This window comes from Lithobates pipiens, unplaced genomic scaffold, assembly GCF_037356315.1.
Source record: "Lithobates pipiens isolate NorthernLeopardFrog02 unplaced genomic scaffold, aLitPip1_a1.2 Scaffold_25, whole genome shotgun sequence".
Classification (NCBI taxonomy): domain Eukaryota; kingdom Metazoa; phylum Chordata; class Amphibia; order Anura; family Ranidae; genus Lithobates; species Lithobates pipiens.
This window is the reverse complement of record NW_027507787.1, coordinates 122242644-122255685: the sequence shown is the minus strand read 5'-3', so window position 1 is coordinate 122255685 and position 13042 is coordinate 122242644. Positions and strand designations below refer to the sequence as shown.

Genomic DNA, 13042 nt, shown 5'->3' with positions numbered 1-13042 from the left:
AATTACTTGTAACTATAACAAACTTCAAAAGTCTGTAATATATATATCTTTGTTAAATTTTAAAACTAATAAAAACCTATTGAAAGAAAATAGTACTATTTGTACTACAAAACAATAGTACTATTTGTACTGCAAAACAAATGCAAATAACATGTGCAAAATGTGACAAAGAATTCAAGTGTTTGTTCACCAATACTAGACGTCTGCTGAGCAAAATAGGCAAGTTGGAGGCTTCAGTGCATAAAGAGTACTATCATTTAATTTAATGTTTCTGAATCTTGGCTTCATTCTTCACATAATTGGACAGTGGCGGCCCGTCCATAGGGGGCGCCCGGGCGCCACCCCCCCCCCCCCCCCCCCCCTGCTGTAGTCAGAAAGAAAAAAAATTATAAAAAAATATTTTTTTTTTGAAATGGCCCCTTTAAGAAAATAATAATAATAAAAAAAAGAAATGTCCTTTACCTAAGTGCACTGTGTCCAGGCGCCGGACACAATGCACTCTTTAAGTGCCACGTCAATGCAATCACGAGATTGCAGACGTGGCGCTTCATTGGTGGGGTTTGGAGATGCTTTGTGGCGCAATTGATCGCGCCAGAAAGCATCCGCTCGGCCGAGTGCTTTGTTCTCTGTGTGAGAACAAAGTTACTTCCGGCGGGCTACAAAAACATGGCCGCCGTGAGGACTAATCCTGGTGTGTTCAATGGAGAGGGGAGGCCCCTCCCCTCTCCAATTAGCACATGAAAACAAGGAAGTAATGGACTGGCCACCGCTGCATTGGTAAGATGCATTGGTAAGATTATTCCTATCTGACAAAGTGGAGTGTATAGGCTTTACTGAGCAGAGCCTAGTAATTACATTATTTTAGTTGTTACATTTTTATCAGACAACAGCAACGATCTCATCAGCACTGAAAAAATGTAATGAACGGGTGTCCTGCTTCACAGAGTGAGACATGTGCCTGGCAGGAGAGGAGAGGGGGGTGGGGGAGTGCTGATCAGAGCAATGCTTCTCCTGTTCACCACTAAATCCCTCTCTCATCTGTCCTGTTCTATCTATCTATCTATCTATCTATCTATCTATCTATCTATCTATCTATCTATCTATCTATCCCACTATCCATCCATCTATCTATCCCACTGTCTGTCTGTCTATCCCACCATCCATCCATCCCACTGTCTGTCTGTCTATCCCACCATCCATCCATCTATCTATCCCACTGTCTGTCAGTCTATCCCACCATCCATCCATCTATCTATCCCACTGTCTGTCAGTCTATCCCATCCATCCATCCATCTATCCCACTGTCTGTCTGTCTATCCCACCATCCATCCATCCCACTGTCTGTCTGTCTATCCCACCATCCATCCATCCATCCATCCATCCATCTATCCATCTATCTATCCCACTGTCTGTCAGTCTATCCCATCCATCCATCCATCCATCCATCTATCCCACTGTCTGTCTATCCCACCATCCATCCATCTCACTGTCTGTCTATCCCACCATCCATACATCCATCCATCTATCCCTCTGTCTGTCTGTCTGTCTATCCCACTGTCTGTCTGTCTATCCCTCCATCCATCTATACCTCTGTCTGTCTGTCCCACCATCCATCCATCCATCCATCTATCCCTCTGTCGGTCTATCCCACCATCCAACTAGCTATCCGACTGTCTGTCTATCCCACCATCCATCCATCCATTCATCCATCCATCCATCTATCCCACTGTCTGTCTGTCTATCCCACTGCCTGTCTGTCTGTCTATCTATCTATCTATCTATCTATCTATCTATCTATCTATCTATCTATCTATCTATCTATCTATCTATCTATCTATCTATCTATCCCACTATCCATCCATCTATCTATCCCACTGTCTGTCTGTCTATCCCACCATCCATCCATCCCACTGTCTGTCTGTCTATCCCACCATCCATCCATCTATCTATCCCACTGTCTGTCAGTCTATCCCACCATCCATCCATCTATCTATCCCACTGTCTGTCAGTCTATCCCATCCATCCATCCATCTATCCCACTGTCTGTCTGTCTATCCCACCATCCATCCATCCCACTGTCTGTCTGTCTATCCCACCATCCATCCATCCATCCATCCATCCATCCATCTATCCATCTATCTATCCCACTGTCTGTCAGTCTATCCCATCCATCCATCCATCCATCTATCCCACTGTCTGTCTATCCCACCATCCATCCATCTCACTGTCTGTCTATCCCACCATCCATACATCCATCCATCTATCCCTCTGTCTGTCTGTCTGTCTATCCCACTGTCTGTCTGTCTATCCCTCCATCCATCTATACCTCTGTCTGTCTGTCCCACCATCCATCCATCCATCCATCTATCCCTCTGTCGGTCTATCCCACCATCCAACTAGCTATCCGACTGTCTGTCTATCCCACCATCCATCCATCCATTCATCCATCCATCCATCTATCCCACTGTCTGTCTGTCTATCCCACTGCCTGTCTGTCTGTCTATCTATCTATCTATCTATCTATCTATCTATCTATCTATCTATCTATCTATCTATCTATCTATCTATCTATCCCACTGTCTGTCTGTCTATCCCACCATCCATCCATCCATCTATCCCACTGTCTGTCTGTATATCCCACTGCCTGTCTATCTATCCCACCATCCATCCATCCATCTATCCATCCGACTGTCTGTCTGTCTATCCCACCATCCATCCATCCATCCCTCTGTCTGTCTGTCTATCCCACCATCCATCTATCCCTCTGTCTGTCTATCCCACCATCCATCTATCTATCCCACTGTCTGTCTGTCTATCCCACCATCCATCCATCCATCTATCTATCCGACTGTCTGTCTGTCTATCCCACCATCCATCCATCCATCCCTATGTCTGTCTGTCTATCCCACCATCCATCCATCCCTATGTCTGTCTGTCTATCCCACCATCCATCTATCTATCCCACTGTCTGTCTGTCCCACCATCCATCCATCTTTCTATCCCACCATCCATCTATTCCACCATCTATCTATCTATCTATCTATCTATCTATCTATCTATCTATCTATCTATCTATCCATCCATCTGTCTGTCCCACCATCCATCCATCTATCTATATCTATCTCTCCCACCCAATATCTGTTTGTCTGGCTGTCTATCCCACCCAATGTCTATCTGTCTATCTATGTGTCTATCTGTAGGCCCTATTGCGGGCGAGCGACAGCGGGGGGGGGGGGGGGGGTCTTAGTTGGGGTTTTGTTTGTGCCCCCTCCCCAAAAATAGATCACCAGCCGCCACTGTAACTGGACTATTACTATTTCTGGCTATGCTCGCTTTTGGAAAGACAGGGTAAAACAGAAGGGTGGTCTGTCTCTATGTGAGAACTGTGAATGAGGACCTTGTTGATGGAGAGTGTGATGAGGCTGAAGCACTATGGGTGGAACATCATATGGGTGTGCATACTACAAAGTTAATAATTAATATTAAGATAAATAAAGACTGCAAGGGCTGGCGCAGTGATGATAATGGGGGATTTTAACTACTCTGAAACTAAATGACGTAATGGCACTGCTGGAACAGTTAAAGGGCAAAAATGTAAAAACCTGTTACAATACAATTTTATGGTACAGCTCATAGAGGCCCCAACTAGAAATGATGCTCATCAGGACTTACATAGTTAGTAAGTTTGAATAAAGACACTAGTCCATCCAGTTCAAACTGAGTGAGTGTCTACAATTGTCCCTATCCCTGTATATTGCACACTTATATCAGTCTCTACCCTCAAGAAGCCCACAATCCAAGATCCCCATTCATATACTAGGGCCAATTATGGACAGAAGCCAATTAACTAACTAGCAGGTCTTTGGAGTGTGGGAGGAAACCCACGCAGGCACAGGGAGAACATGCAAACTCCAGGCAGGTAGTATTGTTGTTGTGATTTGAACCAGTGACACTTTTTATTGCTAGGTGAGAATGCTAACCACTACACCAAAATCTCAATTAGTAATCTCAAACCATGTAGAGCTTATTACTAATGTTCATATAAAAGAACATCTGGGTAACAGTGATATTGGAAAGAACACACTGCTAACAAGAGCGGGGAGGGTGCTGCTCACCCCTATAAATCGAAAAAATAAAACAAATTCCCCCACCAACGGGGTTTTTAGGCAGCAATAAACAATAAGCATAGCATAATGTAAAAAGATTATTTTATTGTATGGTAAAAATATGAGCTTCACCTAGGTATTTAAAACAAAAAATAGAGCCAGGCTCTTATATACAAAAAATACAATGATATCAATGGGCATACACTAAACAGACCTAACTATAGATATACTGTATAAAATTAGTAACAGCAAAAAATAGTTCTAACGCGTTTCAACCACTAGGGTCTTCTTCAGAGATAGTCTGTTGATAGAGAAACAAAATAAAACTTAATAAATCTATTGAATAATATTTATTTAAAAATATTCAAAAATATTCTAAGTTTGTTAGTATGGTTTACCCAATATAGTATTGCCGAAAGGTTCACGTAAATTATAATGCTTAATGGTGGAGTTTACCCAGGTTCATGCTTCGGTATCCCTCACATATTAAAGAAGGTACGTGGTCCATACGTCTCACCACAGAATCCAACAGAGGGGCTGGGGTCGGAGGCCCAAAAGCGCGGCTCTCGAGCGGTCACACGAGAGCCCTATGCCCCACAGAAATTGTAGGAAGTAGGTGCAAATGTAGGCAGCCTGCCCGTATGGTAAGCCACGCCTGTGACAAAAATCCCAACATAAGCAAAATTAGACATATATGTTTCATATATAAGCCCACATATGTGGTATGAAAATATCATACACATGATTTATATGTATATAAAGGGAATATCCCCAGATATCCTCATCTACATCAGGAAAAAAAAAAAAAAAAGAAGAGGAGGGGACAAAACTCGAAAGCCACCACACACCGAAAACTGAGAAAACCAAAAACAAACCACAACTCAAGTAAAAAGGAAAAGGCGTGAAATGACATGTGGTTGGAATAGTGTATGTAATGACATCCAAATAATGGGTGACTGGAGTGAATGAGTGAGTGAATGGTGTACATAAAGGGTAAGGTATGAAGGTGAAAGGTGTAAGTCTGTGTGTAGTAAAAGGAATTTGAAAGGTGACGGCTGGGATATGGGGGTGACAGTAAGATAAGTGCATTGATATGCTAGTGACAAGTAAAAATGGAAATACATAAGGTGCTAATAAGGGACTAGTGAAAAGTGACATAGAGATGAAAAAAAAAAAAAAAAAAAAAAGAACCACTAAACTGTCCAGATGTAGTAAACCATGTTTATACTAGGAGTAATGGCTGTTACCTGGATTGCTGGGCTGGGCAAGGGATTCCCAAAATGGAGAAAGGAGGGACTGTTACTGGAAAACTATCCCGGGAAGAGTACCAGACACGGTCATTAACTCCTAATCCATAAAGTCACCCCATCTAGAAATAAGTAGAGCAAAAAAACGAGCTTGCTATTAAGAAAGCTAGTTTAAGGCAATTAATTAAGTACAATGGGGACATGCTTGCCAAGCCAGGAAATAGTCAAACTTACCAACCAGGGATTCAGGGATAACAGAGTCCTCGTTTGTGAATTGGAGCTAACACTTACTGCCAAGTGTGCTGTGTTATATAGTGCCCCGGGATTGCGTCACAGGTGATGGCCGCCCATCCATTGGCCAGTACTGCCTATTATTGCCTGGTCGCCTAAACAGGTCGACCACGTGTGGCCGCCCCGGCGTCCCGGAAGGTCGTAAAACGACCCCGAAACGACGTCACTTCCGACGCAAATGCACGACGCGAATGCGTCACGTTCGTCTGCACGAAGGGTCAGGCGAACGTGAGGCACGTCCGGAAGTGTCCAGGGATGCTGCCGACAAGGAGATACGTGTCCCCCGTAGCTGGGCGGAGCCAGCCCGCGCCAGTCATACAGGGGGACATCTATGGAGAGAGCCCTGTGTGTGCACAAACAGGGGTCCCTCCTACCCCTGTCGGGGAGTCGCGCCAAAAGCCAACCAACCCCCCCACCTCCTCCCCGTAAAAACGGGGGGACATTGGAGGCAATATGCAGAGGGACCATAATAGTGGGGGATGAGCATAAACCCAGGCCAAATCAATGCGGAGATATGCCGCTACTGTCCGATACCTCCCCAGACCCCCAGGACAAAAATAGGGTAGGGGTGTATGGGTGAAAAACAAGGGGGGGCAAAAAAAAAAGGGGGGGAGGGGGGGAGAGGACAGGCGACAGATCCCAGCGCACCACTAGCTAAGAAAGCTGTTTGTTTAACCAAAGAAAAAAATAAAATAAAATCCTTTTCATATTAATACATATACAAATATGACATGCATGTCCCGACATGCAAACGCATGTCTTTATTCAAGGACAGACAAAGTAAGTATATAACTACAATGAATATATAGAAACAAGCAAATATAAAGTAGTAACATAATTATACAGTCGATCACACAAAAATATGGTGTTCTATTGCGGGTACTGTACCATGGTGCCCTATTTAGTTGTAATCACAGTAATTAAGGACTATCAACAATTTATAAGGGAGGCATGGTCAGGGAATGTTCCTAGACACTTACTAGGGAGTTAGAGAAAAGAACATAGAGGAGAGTGAGCTCACAGAATAATGGGGCAGGTACACCCGGTCTCTACTGTGTCCTTCCTGAGGAAAACCCCTTTAGGAAGGGAGCAAAGGAGACCGATTCGTTAAGACCTGGGAAAGAGGTGGCATCCAATTTGTGTATCCACCTCTGTTCACGTTGTAATAAGGTCTTATTCCAGTCGCCCCCCCCGGGCAGGTATGTGTATACGGTCTAGGGCAGTAAATGTAAATTTAGGCATTCTATAGTTGTGTACTTGCACGACATGGCGTCCAATCGGCAAGTAATAGTTACCTATTTCCATACTATACACATGTTTAGACATGCGGCGATGGAATTCTTGTTTCGTTTTGCCCACATAATACGCCCCACACTCGCATTCCAAAAAGTAAACCACACCTCGTGTCTGTCAATTTACGAAGTGGGTAGGTCGAAAGTTGACACCGTTTGGTAGACGGAAGATCTTATCACGTCTAATGTATTTGCAACACGAGCAGTGATTGCAGGGGAAGGAGCCAAGAACTGAGCAGTGTTTGGACCTTTTGTTCTCATTCCTATATTCGCTCTGCACCAGTTTATCATATAGCGAAGAGGCCCTTTTGAAGGAAATAGAGGGACGTATTGGCACCAAACAACCGATCTTGGGATCGTCTTTTAAGATCGACCAATGTTTTTGGATAATATCCAAAATGGTATTGTGTTGTTTGGTGAAACGCATAATAATCCTCAGTGGATCCGCAGTGGGGTCACTACGTTCCTTTTTAGAAAACAGGAGGTCCCTACGGGGTAACACTGCAACTTTGTTGTAGGCCCTGCGGAGGCAAGAGCGACTATACCCTCGTGCGAGGAATCTGGTCTGAAGTTTCTGTGCCTCTTCTTTAAAGAGACTGTCATTTGAACAGTTTCTGCGGAGGCGGAGGTATTGGCCGTAAGGTATAGAACGGGGAGGAGATGGGGGGGTTGGTTGACTTTTGGCGCGACTCCCCGACAGGGGTAGGAGGGACCCCTGTTTGTGCACACACAGGGCTCTCTCCATAGATGTCCCCCTGTATGACTGGCACGGGCTGGCTCCGCCCAGCTACGGGGGACACGTATCTCCTTGTCGGCGGCATCCCTGGACACTTCCGGACGTGCCTCACGTTCGCCTGACCCTTCGTGCGGACGAACGTGACGCATTCGCGTCGTGCATTTGCGTCGGAAGTGACGTCGTTTCGGGGTCGTTTTACGACCTTCCGGGACGCCGGGGCGGCCACACGTGGTCGACCTGTTTAGGCGACCAGGCAATAATAGGCAGTACTGGCCAATGGATGGGCAGCCATCACCTGTGATGCAATCCCGGGGCACTATATAACACAGCACACTTGGCAGTAAGTGTTAGCTCCAATTCACAAACAAGGACTCTGTTATCCCTGAATCCCTGGTTGGTAAGTTTGACTATTTCCTGGCTTGGCAAGCATGTCCCCATTGTACTTAATTAATTGCCTTAAACTAGCTTTCTTAATAGCAAGCTCGTTTTTTGCTCTACTTATTTCTAGATGGGGTGACTTTATGGATTAGGAGTTAATGACCGTGTCTGGTACTCTTCCCGGGATAGTTTTCCAGTAACAGTCCCTCCTTTCTCCATTTTGGGAATCCCTTGCCCAGCCCAGCAATCCAGGTAACAGCCATTACTCCTAGTATAAACATGGTTTACTACATCTGGACAGTTTAGTGGTTCTTTTTTTTTTTTTTTTTTTTCATCTCTATGTCACTTTTCACTAGTCCCTTATTAGCACCTTATGTATTTCCATTTTTACTTGTCACTAGCATATCAATGCACTTATCTTACTGTCACCCCCATATCCCAGCCGTCACCTTTCAAATTCCTTTTACTACACACAGACTTACACCTTTCACCTTCATACCTTACCCTTTATGTACACCATTCACTCACTCATTCACTCCAGTCACCCATTATTTGGATGTCATTACATACACTATTCCAACCACATGTCATTTCACGCCTTTTCCTTTTTACTTGAGTTGTGGTTTGTTTTTGGTTTTCTCAGTTTTCGGTGTGTGGTGGCTTTCGAGTTTTGTCCCCTCCTCTTCTTCTTTTTTTTTTTTTTCCTGATGTAGATGAGGATATCTGGGGATATTCCCTTTATATACATATAAATCATGTGTATGATATTTTCATACCACATATGTGGGCTTATATATGAAACATATATGTCTAATTTTGCTTATGTTGGGATTTTTGTCACAGGCGTGGCTTACCATACGGGCAGGCTGCCTACATTTGCACCTACTTCCTACAATTTCTGTGGGGCATAGGGCTCTCGTGTGACCGCTCGCGAGCCGCGCTTTTGGGCCTCCGACCCCAGCCCCTCTGTTGGATTCTGTGGTGAGACGTATGGACCACGTACCTTCTTTAATATGTGAGGGATACCGAAGCATGAACCTGGGTAAACTCCACCATTAAGCATTATAATTTACGTGAACCTTTCGGCAATACTATATTGGGTAAACCATACTAACAAACTTAGAATATTTTTGAATATTTTTAAATAAATATTATTCAATAGATTTATTAAGTTTTATTTTGTTTCTCTATCAACAGACTATCTCTGAAGAAGACCCTAGTGATTGAAACGCGTTAGAACTATTTTTTGCTGTTACTAATTTTATACAGTATATCTATAGTTAGGTCTGTTTAGTGTATGCCCATTGATATCATTATATTTTTTGTATATAAGAGCCTGGCTCTATTTTTTGTTTTAAATACCTAGGTGAAGCTCATATTTTTACCATACAATAAAATAATCTTTTTACATTATGCTACGCTTATTGTTTATTGCTGCCTAAAAACCCCGTTGGTGGGGGAATTTGTTTTATTTCATCTGGGTAACAGTGACCATAACACAATTTAATTTAAAGTAGAAGTATAGGCAAAAAAATGTTTAATTTTGGCTATAGTAAGGCTAGGTTCACATCTATGCCGGCTGTGCATGATGTGTTTTTCAGGCACATTTCTAAACCCTCGTCTTTTACATGCAGGTTTCATGCATTTTGCATTTTGTGTCCCCCTCCCCCCCTTTAAAAACACTGCATATACAGTATCGCCCAAAAGTGAGTACACCCCTCACATTTTTGTAAATATTTTATTATGTCTTTTCATGTGACAACACTGAAGAAATGACACTTTGCTACAATGTAAAGTAGTGAGTGTACAGCTTGTATAATGCTGCATACACACGACCAGACTTTCCGGCAGAAAAGGTCATATGCAATCATTCCATCGGATATTCCGATAGTGTGTGGTTCGTCTGTATGCTGGTCTGATGGACCAAATATGACGCAAGGGCAGCTATTGGCTACTGGCTATTGAACTTCCTTTTCTAGTCCCGTCGTATGTCATCATGTTCAAAATGAACTGACTTTGGTCCATTCTTGTGTGGGAAAGTCCGGGAAGACCGTCGGACCTTTTCTGCCAGAAAGTCCGGTCATCTGTACGCGGTATAATAGTGTAAATAACTCACACAGCCATTAATGTTTAAACCAAAGGCAACAAAAGTGAGTACACCCCTAAGTGAACATGTCCAAATTAGGTCGAAAGTGTCAATATTTTGTGTGGCCAACATTATTTTCCAGCACTGCCTCAACCCTCTTGGGCATGGAGTTCACCAAAGCTTCACAGGTTGCCACTGGAATCCAGTGATGACATCACAGAGCTGGTGAATGTTAGAGATTGCGCTCCTCCACCTTCTGTTTGAGGATGCCCCACAGATGCTCAATAGAGTTTAGGTCTTGAGACATGCTTGGCCAGTCCATCACCTTTACCCTAAGCTTCTTTAGCCACTTCAAAACCGCAGTACGTCTATTGACGGCCTGGGGTTTCGGTGGTTATATCTAAATGATGCCTGAGTCCACAGACATCATTTAGATATTGCCGTTTTCAGCCGGCGATTCCCTACACCATAAGAACGATCATAGCGGCTGTTCCGCCGCTTGATCGTTCTTACGGGCGGCGGGAGGGGACGCCCCCCCCTCCCGCCGCCCTCCGGTGCTTCTACCGACTCACCGTTTCCATCGGTGAGTCGGTCACAGGATCCGCCGGCCCCAGGATGTGATCATAGAGATTTCCGGTGGACTAGATTGTCCCCGGAGTCTCTATGATCGTTCGGAGGCCGGGCGCGATGTTATGACGTCACGCCCGGCCTCGTTATTCAAATTAACGGCGCCAATCTGGCTAGGAAGCCAGGATCGTTTTTTTTTTTTTTTTTTTTTTTATTCTGCCCAGCCTAGAGGTGAGATATGGGGTCTTATTGACCCCATATTTCACTGTAAATAGGTCCGATCGTGCCATATTCCTATTACAAGGGATGTTTACATTCCTTGTAATAGGAATAAAAGTCATCAAGTGTAAAACTAAAAAAATAAAAATAAAATTAACAATAAAAAAGAAAAAAAAAATGTTTTAAGCGCCCCTGTCCCCGTGAGCTCGCACACAGAAGCGAACCCATACGTAAGTCCCGCCCACATATGAAAACGGTGTTCAAACCACACATGTGAGGTATCGCCGCGAACGTTGGAGCGAGAGCAATAATTCTAGCCCTAGACCTCCTCTGTAACCCAAAACATGTAACCAGTAAAAAATTTTAAAGCGTCGCCTATGGGGATTTTTAAATACCAAAGTTTGGCGCCATTCCACGAGCGCGTGCAATTTTGAAGCGTGACATGTTGGGTATCTATTTACTCGGCGTATCCTCCTCTTTCACATTATGCAAAAAAATTGGGCTAACTTTACTGATTTGTTTTTTTTTTAGCATGAAACTGTTTTTTTTTCTGAAAAAAACGCGTTCGAAAAATTGCTGCGCAAATACCGTGCGAGATAAAAAGTTGCAATGACCGCCATTGTATTCTCTAGGGTCTTTGCTAAAAAAACATATATAATTTTTGGGGGTTCTATGTAATTTTCTAGCAAAAAAATTAGGAATTTTACATGTAGGAGAGAAATGTCAGAATTGGCCTGGGCAGGAAGTGGTTAGCAAAGCAGTGGTCATCTTGGAGGTGTGTTTGGGGTCATAATCATGTTAGAATACTGCCCTGTAGCCCAGTCTTCGAAGGGAGGGGATCATGCGCTGCTTCAGTATGCCACAGTACATGTTGGTATTCATGGTTCTCTCAATGAACTGTAGCTCCCCAGTGCCGGCAGCACTCCTGCAGCCCCAGACCATGATACTCACACCACTATGCTTGACTGTAGGCAAGACACACTTATCTTTGTACTTCTCACCTGGTTGGCGTTGCACATGCTTAACACCATCTGAACCAAATAAGTTTATCTTGGTCTTATCAGACCACAGGATATGGTTCCAGTAATCCATGTCCTTAGTCTGCTTGTCTTCAGCAAACTGTTTGCGGGCTTTCTTGTGCATCATCTTTAGAAGAAGCTTTCTTCCTCTGACAACAGCCATGCAAACCAATTTGATGTAGTGTGCAGCGTATGGTCTGAGCACTGACAGGCTGACCCCCACCCCTTCAACCTCTGCAGTAATGCTGGCAGCACTCATACGGCACTCATACGGCAAAGACAACCTCTGGATATGATGCTGAGCACGTACACTTAACTAGTTTGGTCGACCATGGCAAGGCCTTTTCTGAGTGGAACTTGTCCTGTTAAACAGCTGTATGGTCTTGGCCACCGTGCTGAAGCTCAGTTTCAGAGTCTTGGCAATCTTCTTACAGCCTAAGCCATCTTTATGTAGAGCAACAAGTCTTGTTTTCAGATCCTCAGAGAGTTCTTTTTTTTTTTTATATTTTTTATTGAAAGGCTTGCATGGTGTACAGAGAAGGTAGATGGATGGTAACAATGGCAAACATACATGTGTCAATTTACAGTTCACATCATACAAATAGAAATGTACACTGTGACCCCCTGGGCACCAGAAGGTGACAAGCCCCTTTTTGTGAAATAACAACAGTAGCATTTTCAAAATATACAGAGAAAAAAACAGGTAAATAACGGTGAATTTTAACACCGTATTTGAAAACAACAGAAAAAGAAATATCCAATTACGCAATATTCCTAAGGTTAGTCCATGGGGACCATTGGAAACAAAAACTTGAAAATGTTCCTTCTATACTGGCCAATAGCTGCTCATGCTTATACGTTTCATCAATTTTTCTGAGTAGTTCCCCCTTGCCAGGGGTTTTTCCAATATTTTGCTATCAGTAGTCTGGCTGTAGCTAGGATCTGGGTCACTATCATTCGCAAGGAAGGTGGGAACTGATCAATATTTAAGTTTAGCAACGCCAACTCTGGAGAACCCACACTTAGTATTCCAGTTACTTTAGAGACCAAGGAAAACACCCCTCTCCAGAAGCCTCTGAGGAGGGGGCATTCCCAAAGCAT

The 13042-nt window shown here is 43.7% G+C and overlaps 1 long non-coding RNA gene across 1 annotated transcript in view; it reads left to right on the top strand.

Moving 5' to 3' along the window:
* Nucleotides 1–661: 661 nt before the first annotated feature.
* Nucleotides 662–13042, top strand: part of LOC143929933 (uncharacterized) — a 37554-nt gene continuing 25173 nt past the window's right edge. The window contains exon 1 of the long non-coding RNA XR_013262651.1: nt 662–777. This is a non-coding gene — a long non-coding RNA (uncharacterized LOC143929933). The remainder of the gene's footprint in view (nt 778–13042) is intronic.